Genomic DNA, 16,617 nt, shown 5'->3' on the forward strand with positions numbered 1-16,617 from the left:
GATGCAATTTGAAAGCATGCCTAACATCTTGTATCCTCTGTTGGCATGGTAGTGCCAACACTGCCCGGAAGAATTTACTCAGCAAGGTAGTGAATCTATTCCTTCTCTGTACTGATTTATTCTGTATACAGGGTCGCTGGAGCCCTGGAGCCTATCCCAGGAGACTTCAAGCATGACACAATGGACAAGGTGCCTAGTCATCACAGAGCACAAACCCACACTTACTATGAGGCAATTTGGGCATGCAAATTACTAATTAATGCTAATGATCTTGAAGGTGCGAGGCCACATTGCTAAACGCTACGGCAGCCAAGACAGTCAATACAGGCAGCAAAATGATTGATTTTAAATAAGTGACAGTTATAACATCATGCTGCATTTATAACGTTATGTAAACATTTATATTCATATATATATATATATATATATATATATATATATATTCAAAAACTGTTACTTCAACCACAATACGTCTTCTTTCGAAAATTTCAAGCCCTGCCATTAAGCTGATGCCTTTAGGCCCCCATGAGCAGAAATAACAAAATAAGATTTTTTTTTTAGCCCATCAGCAATTACCCTGTACTGTATAAGGCTATGAACCAAAAATTAATGAAACAAAATTAATTGAAACAAAATAACACCTTTTGACACCACCACTTCAACCCTAGTCTGACAGGTGGGAGTGTTAAAATGTGTTATTTTGCTTTAATTAACTTTGGTTCATTATTTTTCTTCTTTTTAAGCTATTTATATTTTATATAGATATCTTTATGTGTTTCTGATTTTTATGTGTATAGACTGTCCATGGTCTATGCTTGGAGATAATAAATTGAAGACTATATTATTTAATATATTATTATATTCATCACTGTGTTCTTGTGTATTGTTGTCAATGTAAATTCAATTTAGCAATTTAGATACTATTTTTTTTTCTACAGCTAAGGTCTTAAATTCCGCACTGAGCAGTCTCTTGGCTCCAGTGACCTTCAATAGTCTTTCTTAATGAATGGTTGCCAATAACTGATGTCCTAAATTACACACTTGTACTTGTAGTAGACTACCAAAATAGCCCTCCAGTGAGATTAGCGTGTCTGTGACCAGCATTTATCTGTAAATTTAGGAAATGCACCATGTGATGCTCTGTGATGGACTGGAGTCCCATCTAGTATGTTGTCCTGCATGGCACTCAGCCGTTTTGGAATAGTCTCTGGATATTTAGATTTACATTTCCAGGATAAAGGGGTTTCTAAAGATGAATAAAAATTTTTTGAATGTGCCACTAACCTCACAGGCTCACTATTAGCATAACAGGTATTAGCATGGTTGAATGAAGTTGAGTTGTGGTTAAAGCAGCAGACTCATGCTTCAAGGGATGAATGACCTTGCATATTCGAAGCCCATGACTGGTAAGGTGTCATGATTAAAGAGAATGCTTTTTATCTTGCCTTACAACAGGAGTCTTCAAGCTTAAACACAAAGGACCTGAGTGGCTGGTGACTTTTATTTCAGGCAAGCTAGAAGCACACTTAGTAGTTGATTGGAAATCAACTGATTAAACATGTGAAATCAGGGAAAATGCTGCTTGGTTGGAATGAGCATGTAGCATCCAATGCCTCCTTAACCTTTGACCAAGGCCCCAAGAAAGTGGTCCTCTACTGTCATTGTGTGCGACATTTTTGTTTATGCTTTCATTTGCAATGTAAGTACATACAGTTCTCTAGCACTTACAGTATACATAAGCAAATAACTTTCTTTATTTTCCAAAGTATTTTTTCCTTACACAAACAAAGCATGTGGTGTCCCAAAGGTTTGGAGGTAAACATACAACCAAACACATGATCCTTACCAGGAGTGGGGCTTGAACCCACGAGGACATCTGTCCATTGGATCTTAAGTCCAACGCCTTAACCACTCGGCCATCCTGGTCATGAAGGAGTACTCATGCCAACAGTATTTCCACATTTTTCATTCATGTATCTTCGGTAAATTCTTTATCTTTGGTCTTGACCTCATTCCCAAAAGATGGAAAATGTGCCACAATTTAGAAAAACCAAGTGGATGGCCAAGTGGTTAAGTTATTGGACTTAAGATCCGATGGACAGTGGTGGTTAAAGCAGCAGACTTATGCTCCAAGGGATGAATGACCTTGCATATTCAAAGCCCATGCCTGGTAAGGTATCATGATTAAAGAGAATGCTTTTCTCATGCCTTACAACAGGAGTCTTTAAGCTTAACCACAAAGGACCTGAGTGGATGGTGACTTTCATTTCAGGCAAGCTGGAACCACACTCAATAGTCGATTGGAAATCAACTGATTAAACATGTGAAGTCGGGGTGGATCTTGCTTGGTTGACATGAAGACAAGACACTAAAGCAAGATCCATCGGACCCTCATCCTGTCCTGCATTTGTTTGCAACAGTACCCTAGAAAGCATTTTGTCCTTGTACAAACCAGCCAGTAGGCATATTGTAGCATCCAACACCTCCTTAACCTTTGACCAAGGCCCCAAGTACCCAAGAAAGTGGTCCTCTACTGTCATTGTGTGCGACATATTTGTTTATGCTTACATTTGCAATGAAAGTACATACAGTTCTCTAGCATTTACAGTATACATAAGCAAATAACTTTCTTTATTTCCCAAAGTATTCTTTTCCTTACTCAAACAAAGCATGTGGCATTCCAAAGGTTTGGAGGTAAACATACAACCAAACTCATGATCCTTACCAGGAGTGGGGCTTGAACCCACGAGGACATCTGTCCATTGGATCTTAAGTCCAACGCCTTAACCACTCGGCCATCCTGGTCATGAAGGAGTACTCATGCCAACAGTATTTCCACATTTTTCATTCATGTATCTTCAGTAAATTCTTTATCTTTGGTCTTGACCTCATTCCCAAAAGATGGAAAACGTGCCACAATTTAGAAAGAACAAGTGGATGGCCCAGTCGTTAAGTTATTGGACTTAAGATTCGATGGACAGTGGTGGTTAAAGCAGCAGACTTATGCTCCAAGGGATGAAAGACCTTGCATATTCAAAGCCCATGCCTGGTAAGGTATCATGATTAAAGAGAATGCTTTTCTCATGCCTTACAACAGGAGTCTTTAAGCTTAACCACAAAGGACCTGAGTGGATGGTGACTTTCATTTCAGGCAAGCTGGAACCACACTCAATAGTCGATTGGAAATCAACTGATTAAACATGTGAAGTCGGGGTGGATCTTGCTTGGTTGACATGAAGACAAGACACTAAAGCAAGATCCATCGGACCCTCATCCTGTCCTGCATTTGTTTGCAACAGTACCCTAGAAAGCATTTTGTCCTTGTACAAACCAGCCAGTAGGCATATTGTAGCATCCAACACCTCCTTAACCTTTGACCAAGGCCCCAAGTACCCAAGAAAGTGGTCCTCTACTGTCATTGTGTGCGACATATTTGTTTATGCTTACATTTGCAATGCAAGTACATACAGTTCTCTAGCATTTACAGTATACATAAGCAAATAACTTTCTTTATTTCCCAAAGTATTCTTTTCCTTACTCAAACAAAGCATGTGGCATCCCAAAGGTTTGGAGGTAAACATACAACCAAACTCATGATCCTTACCAGGAGTGGGGTCTGAACCGACGAGGACATCTGTCCATTGGATCTTAAGTCCAACGCCTTAACCACTCGGCCATCCTGGTCATGAAGGAGTACTCATGCCAACAGTATTTCCACATTTTTCATTCATGTATCTTCAGTAAATTCTTTATCTTTGGTCTTGACCTCATTCCCAAAAGATGGAAAACGTGCCACAATTTAGAAAGAACAAGTGGATGGCCCAGTGGTTAAGTTATTGGACTTAAGATCCGATGGACAGTGGTGGTTAAAGCAGCAGACTTATGCTCCAAGGGATGAAAGACCTTGCATATTCAAAGCCCATGCCTGGTAAGGTATCATGATTAAAGAGAATGCTTTTCTCATGCCTTACAACAGGAGTCTTTAAGCTTAACCACAAAGGACCTGAGTGGATGGTGACTTTCATTTCAGGCAAGCTGGAACCACACTCAATAGTCGATTGGAAATCAACTGATTAAACATGTGAAGTCGGGGTGGATCTTGCTTGGTTGACATGAAGACAAGACACTAAAGCAAGATCCATCGGACCCTCATCCTGTCCTGCATTTGTTTGCAACAGTACCCTAGAAAGCATTTTGTCCTTGTACAAACCAGCCAGTAGGCATATTGTAGCATCCAACACCTCCTTAACCTTTGACCAAGGCCCCAAGTACCCAAGAAAGTGGTCCTCTACTGTCATTGTGTGCGACATATTTGTTTATGCTTACATTTGCAATGAAAGTACATACAGTTCTCTAGCATTTACAGTATACATAAGCAAATAACTTTCTTTATTTCCCAAAGTATTCTTTTCCTTACTCAAACAAAGCATGTGGCATTCCAAAGGTTTGGAGGTAAACATACAACCAAACTCATGATCCTTACCAGGAGTGGGGTCTGAACCGACGAGGACATCTGTCCATTGGATCTTAAGTCCAACGCCTTAACCACTCGGCCATCCTGGTCATGAAGGAGTACTCATGCCAACAGTATTTCCACATTTTTCATTCATGTATCTTCAGTAAATTCTTTATCTTTGGTCTTGACCTCATTCCCAAAAGATGGAAAACGTGCCACAATTTAGAAAGAACAAGTGGATGGCCCAGTCGTTAAGTTATTGGACTTAAGATTCGATGGACAGTGGTGGTTAAAGCAGCAGACTTATGCTCCAAGGGATGAAAGACCTTGCATATTCAAAGCCCATGCCTGGTAAGGTATCATGATTAAAGAGAATGCTTTTCTCATGCCTTACAACAGGAGTCTTTAAGCTTAACCACAAAGGACCTGAGTGGATGGTGACTTTCATTTCAGGCAAGCTGGAACCACACTCAATAGTCGATTGGAAATCAACTGATTAAACATGTGAAGTCGGGGTGGATCTTGCTTGGTTGACATGAAGACAAGACACTAAAGCAAGATCCATCGGACCCTCATCCTGTCCTGCATTTGTTTGCAACAGTACCCTAGAAAGCATTTTGTCCTTGTACAAACCAGCCAGTAGGCATATTGTAGCATCCAACACCTCCTTAACCTTTGACCAAGGCCCCAAGTACCCAAGAAAGTGGTCCTCTACTGTCATTGTGTGCGACATATTTGTTTATGCTTACATTTGCAATGCAAGTACATACAGTTCTCTAGCATTTACAGTATACATAAGCAAATAACTTTCTTTATTTCCCAAAGTATTCTTTTCCTTACTCAAACAAAGCATGTGGCATCCCAAAGGTTTGGAGGTAAACATACAACCAAACTCATGATCCTTACCAGGAGTGGGGTCTGAACCGACGAGGACATCTGTCCATTGGATCTTAAGTCCAACGCCTTAACCACTCGGCCATCCTGGTCATGAAGGAGTACTCATGCCAACAGTATTTCCACATTTTTCATTCATGTATCTTCAGTAAATTCTTTATCTTTGGTCTTGACCTCATTCCCAAAAGATGGAAAACGTGCCACAATTTAGAAAGAACAAGTGGATGGCCCAGTGGTTAAGTTATTGGACTTAAGATCCGATGGACAGTGGTGGTTAAAGCAGCAGACTTATGCTCCAAGGGATGAAAGACCTTGCATATTCAAAGCCCATGCCTGGTAAGGTATCATGATTAAAGAGAATGCTTTTCTCATGCCTTACAACAGGAGTCTTTAAGCTTAACCACAAAGGACCTGAGTGGATGGTGACTTTCATTTCAGGCAAGCTGGAACCACACTCAATAGTCGATTGGAAATCAACTGATTAAACATGTGAAGTCGGGGTGGATCTTGCTTGGTTGGCATGAAGACAAGACACTAAAGCAAGATCCATCGGACCCTCATCCTGTCCTGCATTTGTTTGCAACAGTACCCTAGAAAGCATTTTGTCCTTGTACAAACCAGCCAGTAGGCATATTGTAGCATCCAACACCTCCTTAACCTTTGACCAAGGCCCCAAGTACCCAAGAAAGTGGTCCTCTACTGTCATTGTGTGCGACATATTTGTTTATGCTTACATTTGCAATGCAAGTACATACAGTTCTCTAGCATTTACAGTATACATAAGCAAATAACTTTCTTTATTTCCCAAAGTATTCTTTTCCTTACTCAAACAAAGCATGTGGCATCCCAAAGGTTTGGAGGTAAACATACAACCAAACTCATGATCCTTACCAGGAGTGGGGTCTGAACCGACGAGGACATCTGTCCATTGGATCTTAAGTCCAACGCCTTAACCACTCGGCCATCCTGGTCATGAAGGAGTACTCATGCCAACAGTATTTCCACATTTTTCATTCATGTATCTTCAGTAAATTCTTTATCTTTGGTCTTGACCTCATTCCCAAAAGATGGAAAACGTGCCACAATTTAGAAAGAACAAGTGGATGGCCCAGTGGTTAAGTTATTGGACTTAAGATCCGATGGACAGTGGTGGTTAAAGCAGCAGACTTATGCTCCAAGGGATGAAAGACCTTGCATATTCAAAGCCCATGCCTGGTAAGGTATCATGATTAAAGAGAATGCTTTTCTCATGCCTTACAACAGGAGTCTTTAAGCTTAACCACAAAGGACCTGAGTGGATGGTGACTTTCATTTCAGGCAAGCTGGAACCACACTCAATAGTCGATTGGAAATCAACTGATTAAACATGTGAAGTCGGGGTGGATCTTGCTTGGTTGGCATGAAGACAAGACACTAAAGCAAGATCCATCGGACCCTCATCCTGTCCTGCATTTGTTTGCAACAGTACCCTAGAAAGCATTTTGACCTTGTACAAACCAGCCAGTAGGCATATTGTAGCATCCAACACCTCCTTAACCTTTGACCAAGGCCTCAAGTACCCAAGAAAGTGGTCCTCTACTGTCATTGTGTGCGACATATTTGTTTATGCTTACATTTGCAATGCAGGTACATACAGTTCTCTAGCATTTACAATATACACAAGCAAATAACTTTCTTTATTTTCCAAAGTATTTTTTTCCTTACACAAACAAAGCATGTAGTGTCCCAAAGGTTTGGAGGTAAACATAAAACCAAACTCATGATCCTTACCAGGAGTGGGGCTTGAACCCACGAGGACATCTGTCCATTGGATCTTAAGTCCAACGCCTTAACCACTCGGCCATCCTGGTCATGAAGGAGTACTCATGCGAACAGTATTTCCACATTTTTCATTCATGTATCTTCGGTAAATTCTTTATCTTTGGTCTTGACCTCATACCCAAAAGATGGAAAATGTGCCACAATTTAGAAAAACCAAGTGGATGGCCAAGTGGTTAAGTTATTGGACTTAAGATCCGATGGACAGTGGTGGTTAAAGCAGCAGACTTATGCTCCAAGGGATGAAAGACCTTGCATATTCAAAGCCCATGCCTGGTAAGGTATCATGATTAAAGAGAATGCTTTTCTCATGCCTTACAACAGGAGTCTTTAAGCTTAACCACAAAGGACCTGAGTGGATGGTGACTTTCATTTCAGGCAAGCTGGAACCACACTCAATAGTCGATTGGAAATCAACTGATTAAACATGTGAAGTCGGGGTGGATCTTGCTTGGTTGGCATGAAGACAAGACACTAAAGCAAGATCCATCGGACCCTCATCCTGTCCTGCATTTGTTTGCAACAGTACCCTAGAAAGCATTTTGACCTTGTACAAACCAGCCAGTAGGCATATTGTAGCATCCAACACCTCCTTAACCTTTGACCAAGGCCCCAAGTACCCAAGAAAGTGGTCCTCTACTGTCATTGTGTGCGACATATTTGTTTATGCTTACATTTGCAATGCAGGTACATACAGTTCTCTAGCATTTACAATATACACAAGCAAATAACTTTCTTTATTTTCCAAAGTATTTTTTTCCTTACACAAACAAAGCATGTAGTGTCCCAAAGGTTTGGAGGTAAACATAAAACCAAACTCATGATCCTTACCAGGAGTGGGGCTTGAACCCACGAGGACATCTGTCCATTGGATCTTAAGTCCAACGCCTTAACCACTCGGCCATCCTGGTCATGAAGGAGTACTCATGCCAACAGTATTTCCACATTTTTCATTCATGTATCTTCGATAAATTCTTTATCTTTGGTCTTGACCTCATTCCCAAAAGATGGAAAATGTGCCACAATTTAGAAAAACCAAGTGGATGGCCAAGTGGTTAAGTTATTGGACTTAAGATCCGATGGACAGTGGTGGTTAAAGCAGCAGACATATGCTCCAAGGGATGAATGACCTTGCATATTCAAAGCCCATGCCTGGTAAGGTATCATGATTAAAGAGAATGCTTTTCTCATGCCTTACAACAGGAGTCTTTAAGCTTAACCACAAAGGACCTGAGTGGATGGTGACTTTCATTTCAGGCAAGCTGGAACCACACTCAATAGTCGATTGGAAATCAACTGATTAAACATGTGAAGTCGGGGTGGATCTTGCTTGGTTGGCATGAAGACAAGACACTAAAGCAAGATCCATCGGACCCTCATCCTGTCCTGCATTTGTTTGCAACAATACCCTAGAAAGCATTTTGTCCTTGTACAAACCAGCCAGTAGGCATATTGTAGCATCCAACACCTCCTTAACCTTTGACCAAGGCCCCAAGAAAGTGGTCCTCTACTGTCATTGTGTGCGACATATTTGTTTATGCTTACATTTGCAATGAAAGTACATACAGTTCTCTAGCATTTACAGTATACATAAGCAAATAACTTTCTTTATTTCCCAAAGTATTCTTTTCCTTACTCAAACAAAGCATGTGGCATCCCAAAGGTTTGGAGGTAAACATACAACCAAACTCATGATCCTTACCAGGAGTGGGGCTTGAACCCACGAGGACATCTGTCCATTGGATCTTAAGTCCAACGCCTTAACCACTCGGCCATCCTGGTCATGAAGGAGTACTCATGCGAACAGTATTTCCACATTTTTCATTCATGTATCTTCGGTAAATTCTTTATCTTTGGTCTTGACCTCATACCCAAAAGATGGAAAATGTGCCACAATTTAGAAAAACCAAGTGGATGGCCAAGTGGTTAAGTTATTGGACTTAAGATCCGATGGACAGTGGTGGTTAAAGCAGCAGACTTATGCTCCAAGGGATGAAAGACCTTGCATATTCAAAGCCCATGCCTGGTAAGGTATCATGATTAAAGAGAATGCTTTTCTCATGCCTTACAACAGGAGTCTTTAAGCTTAACCACAAAGGACCTGAGTGGATGGTGACTTTCATTTCAGGCAAGCTGGAACCACACTCAATAGTCGATTGGAAATCAACTGATTAAACATGTGAAGTCGGGGTGGATCTTGCTTGGTTGGCATGAAGACAAGACACTAAAGCAAGATCCATCGGACCCTCATCCTGTCCTGCATTTGTTTGCAACAGTACCCTAGAAAGCATTTTGTCCTTGTACAAACCAGCCAGTAGGCATATTGTAGCATCCAACACCTCCTTAACCTTTGACCAAGGCCCCAAGTACCCAAGAAAGTGGTCCTCTACTGTCATTGTGTGCGACATATTTGTTTATGCTTACATTTGCAATGCAAGTACATACAGTTCTCTAGCATTTACAGTATACATAAGCAAATAACTTTCTTTATTTCCCAAAGTATTCTTTTCCTTACTCAAACAAAGCATGTGGCATCCCAAAGGTTTGGAGGTAAACATACAACCAAACTCATGATCCTTACCAGGAGTGGGGTCTGAACCGACGAGGACATCTGTCCATTGGATCTTAAGTCCAACGCCTTAACCACTCGGCCATCCTGGTCATGAAGGAGTACTCATGCCAACAGTATTTCCACATTTTTCATTCATGTATCTTCAGTAAATTCTTTATCTTTGGTCTTGACCTCATTCCCAAAAGATGGAAAACGTGCCACAATTTAGAAAGAACAAGTGGATGGCCCAGTGGTTAAGTTATTGGACTTAAGATCCGATGGACAGTGGTGGTTAAAGCAGCAGACTTATGCTCCAAGGGATGAAAGACCTTGCATATTCAAAGCCCATGCCTGGTAAGGTATCATGATTAAAGAGAATGCTTTTCTCATGCCTTACAACAGGAGTCTTTAAGCTTAACCACAAAGGACCTGAGTGGATGGTGACTTTCATTTCAGGCAAGCTGGAACCACACTCAATAGTCGATTGGAAATCAACTGATTAAACATGTGAAGTCGGGGTGGATCTTGCTTGGTTGGCATGAAGACAAGACACTAAAGCAAGATCCATCGGACCCTCATCCTGTCCTGCATTTGTTTGCAACAGTACCCTAGAAAGCATTTTGACCTTGTACAAACCAGCCAGTAGGCATATTGTAGCATCCAACACCTCCTTAACCTTTGACCAAGGCCTCAAGTACCCAAGAAAGTGGTCCTCTACTGTCATTGTGTGCGACATATTTGTTTATGCTTACATTTGCAATGCAGGTACATACAGTTCTCTAGCATTTACAATATACACAAGCAAATAACTTTCTTTATTTTCCAAAGTATTTTTTTCCTTACACAAACAAAGCATGTAGTGTCCCAAAGGTTTGGAGGTAAACATAAAACCAAACTCATGATCCTTACCAGGAGTGGGGCTTGAACCCACGAGGACATCTGTCCATTGGATCTTAAGTCCAACGCCTTAACCACTCGGCCATCCTGGTCATGAAGGAGTACTCATGCGAACAGTATTTCCACATTTTTCATTCATGTATCTTCGGTAAATTCTTTATCTTTGGTCTTGACCTCATACCCAAAAGATGGAAAATGTGCCACAATTTAGAAAAACCAAGTGGATGGCCAAGTGGTTAAGTTATTGGACTTAAGATCCGATGGACAGTGGTGGTTAAAGCAGCAGACTTATGCTCCAAGGGATGAAAGACCTTGCATATTCAAAGCCCATGCCTGGTAAGGTATCATGATTAAAGAGAATGCTTTTCTCATGCCTTACAACAGGAGTCTTTAAGCTTAACCACAAAGGACCTGAGTGGATGGTGACTTTCATTTCAGGCAAGCTGGAACCACACTCAATAGTCGATTGGAAATCAACTGATTAAACATGTGAAGTCGGGGTGGATCTTGCTTGGTTGGCATGAAGACAAGACACTAAAGCAAGATCCATCGGACCCTCATCCTGTCCTGCATTTGTTTGCAACAGTACCCTAGAAAGCATTTTGACCTTGTACAAACCAGCCAGTAGGCATATTGTAGCATCCAACACCTCCTTAACCTTTGACCAAGGCCCCAAGTACCCAAGAAAGTGGTCCTCTACTGTCATTGTGTGCGACATATTTGTTTATGCTTACATTTGCAATGCAGGTACATACAGTTCTCTAGCATTTACAATATACACAAGCAAATAACTTTCTTTATTTTCCAAAGTATTTTTTTCCTTACACAAACAAAGCATGTAGTGTCCCAAAGGTTTGGAGGTAAACATAAAACCAAACTCATGATCCTTACCAGGAGTGGGGCTTGAACCCACGAGGACATCTGTCCATTGGATCTTAAGTCCAACGCCTTAACCACTCGGCCATCCTGGTCATGAAGGAGTACTCATGCCAACAGTATTTCCACATTTTTCATTCATGTATCTTCGATAAATTCTTTATCTTTGGTCTTGACCTCATTCCCAAAAGATGGAAAATGTGCCACAATTTAGAAAAACCAAGTGGATGGCCAAGTGGTTAAGTTATTGGACTTAAGATCCGATGGACAGTGGTGGTTAAAGCAGCAGACATATGCTCCAAGGGATGAATGACCTTGCATATTCAAAGCCCATGCCTGGTAAGGTATCATGATTAAAGAGAATGCTTTTCTCATGCCTTACAACAGGAGTCTTTAAGCTTAACCACAAAGGACCTGAGTGGATGGTGACTTTCATTTCAGGCAAGCTGGAACCACACTCAATAGTCGATTGGAAATCAACTGATTAAACATGTGAAGTCGGGGTGGATCTTGCTTGGTTGGCATGAAGACAAGACACTAAAGCAAGATCCATCGGACCCTCATCCTGTCCTGCATTTGTTTGCAACAATACCCTAGAAAGCATTTTGTCCTTGTACAAACCAGCCAGTAGGCATATTGTAGCATCCAACACCTCCTTAACCTTTGACCAAGGCCCCAAGAAAGTGGTCCTCTACTGTCATTGTGTGCGACATATTTGTTTATGCTTACATTTGCAATGAAAGTACATACAGTTCTCTAGCATTTACAGTATACATAAGCAAATAACTTTCTTTATTTCCCAAAGTATTCTTTTCCTTACTCAAACAAAGCATGTGGCATCCCAAAGGTTTGGAGGTAAACATACAACCAAACTCATGATCCTTACCAGGAGTGGGGCTTGAACCCACGAGGACATCTGTCCATTGGATCTTAAGTCCAACGCCTTAACCACTCGGCCATCCTGGTCATGAAGGAGTACTCATGCGAACAGTATTTCCACATTTTTCATTCATGTATCTTCGGTAAATTCTTTATCTTTGGTCTTGACCTCATACCCAAAAGATGGAAAATGTGCCACAATTTAGAAAAACCAAGTGGATGGCCAAGTGGTTAAGTTATTGGACTTAAGATCCGATGGACAGTGGTGGTTAAAGCAGCAGACTTATGCTCCAAGGGATGAAAGACCTTGCATATTCAAAGCCCATGCCTGGTAAGGTATCATGATTAAAGAGAATGCTTTTCTCATGCCTTACAACAGGAGTCTTTAAGCTTAACCACAAAGGACCTGAGTGGATGGTGACTTTCATTTCAGGCAAGCTGGAACCACACTCAATAGTCGATTGGAAATCAACTGATTAAACATGTGAAGTCGGGGTGGATCTTCCTTGGTTGACATGAAGACAAGACACTAAAGCAAGATCCATCGGACCCTCATCCTGTCCTGCATTTGTTTGCAACAGTACCCTAGAAAGCATTTTGACCTTGTACAAACCAGCCAGTAGGCATATTGTAGCATCCAACACCTCCTTAACCTTTGACCAAGGCCCCAAGTACCCAAGAAAGTGGTCCTCTACTGTCATTGTGTGCGACATATTTGTTTATGCTTACATTTGCAATGCAGGTACATACAGTTCTCTAGCATTTACAATATACATAAGCAAATAACTTTCTTTATTTCCCAAAGTATTCTTTTCCTTACTCAAACAAAGCATGTGGCATCCCAAAGGTTTGGAGGTAAACATACAACCAAACTCATGATCCTTACCAGGAGTGGGGCTTGAACCCACGAGGACATCTGTCCATTGGATCTTAAGTCCAACGCCTTAACCACTCGGCCATCCTGGTCATGAAGGAGTACTCATGCGAACAGTATTTCCACATTTTTCATTCATGTATCTTCGGTAAATTCTTTATCTTTGGTCTTGACCTCATACCCAAAAGATGGAAAATGTGCCACAATTTAGAAAAACCAAGTGGATGGCCAAGTGGTTAAGTTATTGGACTTAAGATCCGATGGACAGTGGTGGTTAAAGCAGCAGACTTATGCTCCAAGGGATGAAAGACCTTGCATATTCAAAGCCCATGCCTGGTAAGGTATCATGATTAAAGAGAATGCTTTTCTCATGCCTTACAACAGGAGTCTTTAAGCTTAACCACAAAGGACCTGAGTGGATGGTGACTTTCATTTCAGGCAAGCTGGAACCACACTCAATAGTCGATTGGAAATCAACTGATTAAACATGTGAAGTCGGGGTGGATCTTCCTTGGTTGACATGAAGACAAGACACTAAAGCAAGATCCATCGGACCCTCATCCTGTCCTGCATTTGTTTGCAACAGTACCCTAGAAAGCATTTTGACCTTGTACAAACCAGCCAGTAGGCATATTGTAGCATCCAACACCTCCTTAACCTTTGACCAAGGCCCCAAGTACCCAAGAAAGTGGTCCTCTACTGTCATTGTGTGCGACATATTTGTTTATGCTTACATTTGCAATGCAGGTACATACAGTTCTCTAGCATTTACAATATACACAAGCAAATAACTTTCTTTATTTTCCAAAGTATTTTTTTCCTTACACAAACAAAGCATGTAGTGTCCCAAAGGTTTGGAGGTAAACATAAAACCAAACTCATGATCCTTACCAGGAGTGGGGCTTGAACCCACGAGGACATCTGTCCATTGGATCTTAAGTCCAACGCCTTAACCACTCGGCCATCCTGGTCATGTAGGAGTACTCATGCGAACAGTATTTCCACATTTTTCATTCATGTATCTTCGGTAAATTCTTTATCTTTGGTCTTGACCTTATTCCCAAAAGATGGAAAATGTGCCACAATTTAGAAAAACCAAGTGGATGGCCAAGTGGTTAAGTTATTGGACTTAAGATCCGATGGACAGTGGTGGTTAAAGCAGCAGACTTATGCTCCAAGGGATGAATGACCTTGCATATTCAAAGCCCATGCCTGGTAAGGTATCATGATTAAAGAGAATGCTTTTCTCATGCCTTACAACAGGAGTCTTTAAGCTTAACCACAAAGGACCTGAGTGGATGGTGACTTTCATTTCAGGCAAGCTGGAACCACACTCAATAGTCGATTGGAAATCAACTGATTAAACATGTGAAGTCGGGGTGGATCTTGCTTGGTTGACATGAAGACAAGACACTAAAGCAAGATCCATCGCACCCTCATCCTGTCCTGCATTTGTTTGCAACAGTACCCTAGAAAGCATTTTGTCCTTGTACAAACCAGCCAGTAGGCATATTGTAGCATCCAACACCTCCTTAACCTTTGACCAAGGCCCCAAGTACCCAAGAAAGTGGTCCTCTACTGTCATTGTGTGCGACATATTTGTTTATGCTTACATTTGCAATGCAAGTACATACAGTTCTCTAGCATTTACAGTATACATAAGCAAATAACTTTCTTTATTTCCCAAAGTATTCTTTTCCTTACTCAAACAAAGCATGTGGCATCCCAAAGGTTTGGAGGTAAACATACAACCAAACTCATGATCCTTACCAGGAGTGGGGCTTGAACCCACGAGGACATCTGTCCATTGGATCTTAAGTCCAACGCCTTAACCACTCGGCCATCCTGGTCATGAAGGAGTGCTCATGCCAACAGTATTTCCACATTTTTCATTCATGTATCTTCAGTAAATTCTTTATCTTTGGTCTTGACCTCATTCCCAAAAGATGGAAAACGTGCCACAATTTAGAAAGAACAAGTGGATGGCCCAGTCGTTAAGTTTTTGGACTTAAGATTCGATGGACAGTGGTGGTTAAAGCAGCAGACATATGCTCCAAGGGATGAAAGACCTTGCATATTCAAAGCCCATGCCTGGTAAGGTATCATGATTAAAGAGAATGCTTTTCTCATGCCTTACAACAGGAGTCTTTAAGCTTAACCACAAAGGACCTGAGTGGATGGTGACTTTCATTTCAGGCAAGCTGGAACCACACTCAATAGTCGATTGGAAATCAACTGATTAAACATGTGAAGTCGGGGTGGATCTTGCTTGGTTGGCATGAAGACAAGACACTAAAGCAAGATCCATCGGACCCTCATCCTGTCCTGCATTTGTTTGCAACAGTACCCTAGAAAGCATTTTGACCTTGTACAAACCAGCCAGTAGGCATATTGTAGCATCCAATACCTCCTTAACCTTTGACCAAGGCCCCAAGTACCCAAGAAAGTGGTCCTCTACTGTCATTGTGTGCGACATATTTGTTTATGCTTACATTTGCAATGCAGGTACATACAGTTCTCTAGCATTTACAATATACACAAGCAAATAACTTTCTTTATTTTCCAAAGTATTTTTTTCCTTACACAAACAAAGCATGTAGTGTCCCAAAGGTTTGGAGGTAAACATAAAACCAAACTCATGATCCTTACCAGGAGTGGGGCTTGAACCCACGAGGACATCTGTCCATTGGATCTTAAGTCCAACGCCTTAACCACTCGGCCATCCTGGTCATGAAGGAGTACTCATGCGAACAGTATTTCCACATTTTTCATTCATGTATCTTCGGTAAATTCTTTATCTTTGGTCTTGACCTCATTCCCAAAAGATGGAAAATGTGCCACAATTTAGAAAAACCAAGTGGATGGCCAAGTGGTTAAGTTATTGGACTTAAGATCCGATGGACAGTGGTGGTTAAAGCAGCAGACTTATGCTCCAAGGGATGAATGACCTTGCATATTCAAAGCCCATGCCTGGTAAGGTATCATGATTAAAGAGAATGCTTTTCTCATGCCTTACAACAGGAGTCTTTAAGCTTAACCACAAAGGACCTGAGTGGATGGTGACTTTCATTTCAGGCAAGCTGGAACCACACTCAATAGTCGATTGGAAATCAACTGATTAAACATGTGAAGTCGGGGTGGATCTTGCTTGGTTGGCATGAAGACAAGACACTAAAGCAAGATCCATCGGACCCTCATCCTGTCCTGCATTTGTTTGCAACAGTACCCTAGAAAGCATTTTGACCTTGTACAAACCAGCCAGTAGGCATATTGTAGCATCCAACACCTCCTTAACCTTTGACCAAGGCCCCAAGAAAGTGGTCCTCTACTGTCATTGTGTGCGACATATTTGTTTATGCTTACATTTGCAAT

At 41.3% G+C, this 16,617-nt stretch overlaps 17 non-coding genes across 17 annotated transcripts; all 17 read right to left on the reverse strand.

Annotated features, from left to right (window-relative positions):
• Positions 1-1,843: 1,843 nt before the first annotated feature.
• On the reverse strand, positions 1,844-1,926 carry trnal-uaa (transfer RNA leucine (anticodon UAA)). The gene has a single exon. It is a non-coding gene; the product is annotated as a tRNA-Leu (tRNA).
• A 796-nt stretch (positions 1,927-2,722) lies between these two features.
• Positions 2,723-2,805, reverse strand: trnal-uaa (transfer RNA leucine (anticodon UAA)). Its single transcript has one exon. It is a non-coding gene; the product is annotated as a tRNA-Leu (tRNA).
• A 796-nt stretch (positions 2,806-3,601) lies between these two features.
• Positions 3,602-3,684, reverse strand: trnal-uaa (transfer RNA leucine (anticodon UAA)). The gene has a single exon. It is a non-coding gene; the product is annotated as a tRNA-Leu (tRNA).
• A 796-nt stretch (positions 3,685-4,480) lies between these two features.
• trnal-uaa (transfer RNA leucine (anticodon UAA)) lies at positions 4,481-4,563 on the reverse strand. The gene has a single exon. It is a non-coding gene; the product is annotated as a tRNA-Leu (tRNA).
• A 796-nt stretch (positions 4,564-5,359) lies between these two features.
• Positions 5,360-5,442, reverse strand: trnal-uaa (transfer RNA leucine (anticodon UAA)). Its single transcript has one exon. It is a non-coding gene; the product is annotated as a tRNA-Leu (tRNA).
• Positions 5,443-6,238: 796 nt separating this feature from the next.
• On the reverse strand, positions 6,239-6,321 carry trnal-uaa (transfer RNA leucine (anticodon UAA)). The gene has a single exon. It is a non-coding gene; the product is annotated as a tRNA-Leu (tRNA).
• Positions 6,322-7,117: 796 nt separating this feature from the next.
• Positions 7,118-7,200, reverse strand: trnal-uaa (transfer RNA leucine (anticodon UAA)). Its single transcript has one exon. It is a non-coding gene; the product is annotated as a tRNA-Leu (tRNA).
• Positions 7,201-7,996: 796 nt separating this feature from the next.
• Positions 7,997-8,079, reverse strand: trnal-uaa (transfer RNA leucine (anticodon UAA)). Its single transcript has one exon. It is a non-coding gene; the product is annotated as a tRNA-Leu (tRNA).
• A 788-nt stretch (positions 8,080-8,867) lies between these two features.
• Positions 8,868-8,950, reverse strand: trnal-uaa (transfer RNA leucine (anticodon UAA)). The gene has a single exon. It is a non-coding gene; the product is annotated as a tRNA-Leu (tRNA).
• A 796-nt stretch (positions 8,951-9,746) lies between these two features.
• trnal-uaa (transfer RNA leucine (anticodon UAA)) lies at positions 9,747-9,829 on the reverse strand. The gene has a single exon. It is a non-coding gene; the product is annotated as a tRNA-Leu (tRNA).
• Positions 9,830-10,625: 796 nt separating this feature from the next.
• On the reverse strand, positions 10,626-10,708 carry trnal-uaa (transfer RNA leucine (anticodon UAA)). The gene has a single exon. It is a non-coding gene; the product is annotated as a tRNA-Leu (tRNA).
• A 796-nt stretch (positions 10,709-11,504) lies between these two features.
• trnal-uaa (transfer RNA leucine (anticodon UAA)) lies at positions 11,505-11,587 on the reverse strand. Its single transcript has one exon. It is a non-coding gene; the product is annotated as a tRNA-Leu (tRNA).
• A 788-nt stretch (positions 11,588-12,375) lies between these two features.
• trnal-uaa (transfer RNA leucine (anticodon UAA)) lies at positions 12,376-12,458 on the reverse strand. The gene has a single exon. It is a non-coding gene; the product is annotated as a tRNA-Leu (tRNA).
• A 796-nt stretch (positions 12,459-13,254) lies between these two features.
• Positions 13,255-13,337, reverse strand: trnal-uaa (transfer RNA leucine (anticodon UAA)). The gene has a single exon. It is a non-coding gene; the product is annotated as a tRNA-Leu (tRNA).
• Positions 13,338-14,133: 796 nt separating this feature from the next.
• trnal-uaa (transfer RNA leucine (anticodon UAA)) lies at positions 14,134-14,216 on the reverse strand. The gene has a single exon. It is a non-coding gene; the product is annotated as a tRNA-Leu (tRNA).
• Positions 14,217-15,012: 796 nt separating this feature from the next.
• On the reverse strand, positions 15,013-15,095 carry trnal-uaa (transfer RNA leucine (anticodon UAA)). Its single transcript has one exon. It is a non-coding gene; the product is annotated as a tRNA-Leu (tRNA).
• A 796-nt stretch (positions 15,096-15,891) lies between these two features.
• On the reverse strand, positions 15,892-15,974 carry trnal-uaa (transfer RNA leucine (anticodon UAA)). The gene has a single exon. It is a non-coding gene; the product is annotated as a tRNA-Leu (tRNA).
• Between the last annotated feature and the right edge of the window lie 643 nt (positions 15,975-16,617).

The sequence above is a fragment of the Clarias gariepinus genome, chromosome 25 (genome assembly GCF_024256425.1).
Source record: "Clarias gariepinus isolate MV-2021 ecotype Netherlands chromosome 25, CGAR_prim_01v2, whole genome shotgun sequence".
Lineage (NCBI taxonomy): Eukaryota > Metazoa > Chordata > Actinopteri > Siluriformes > Clariidae > Clarias > Clarias gariepinus.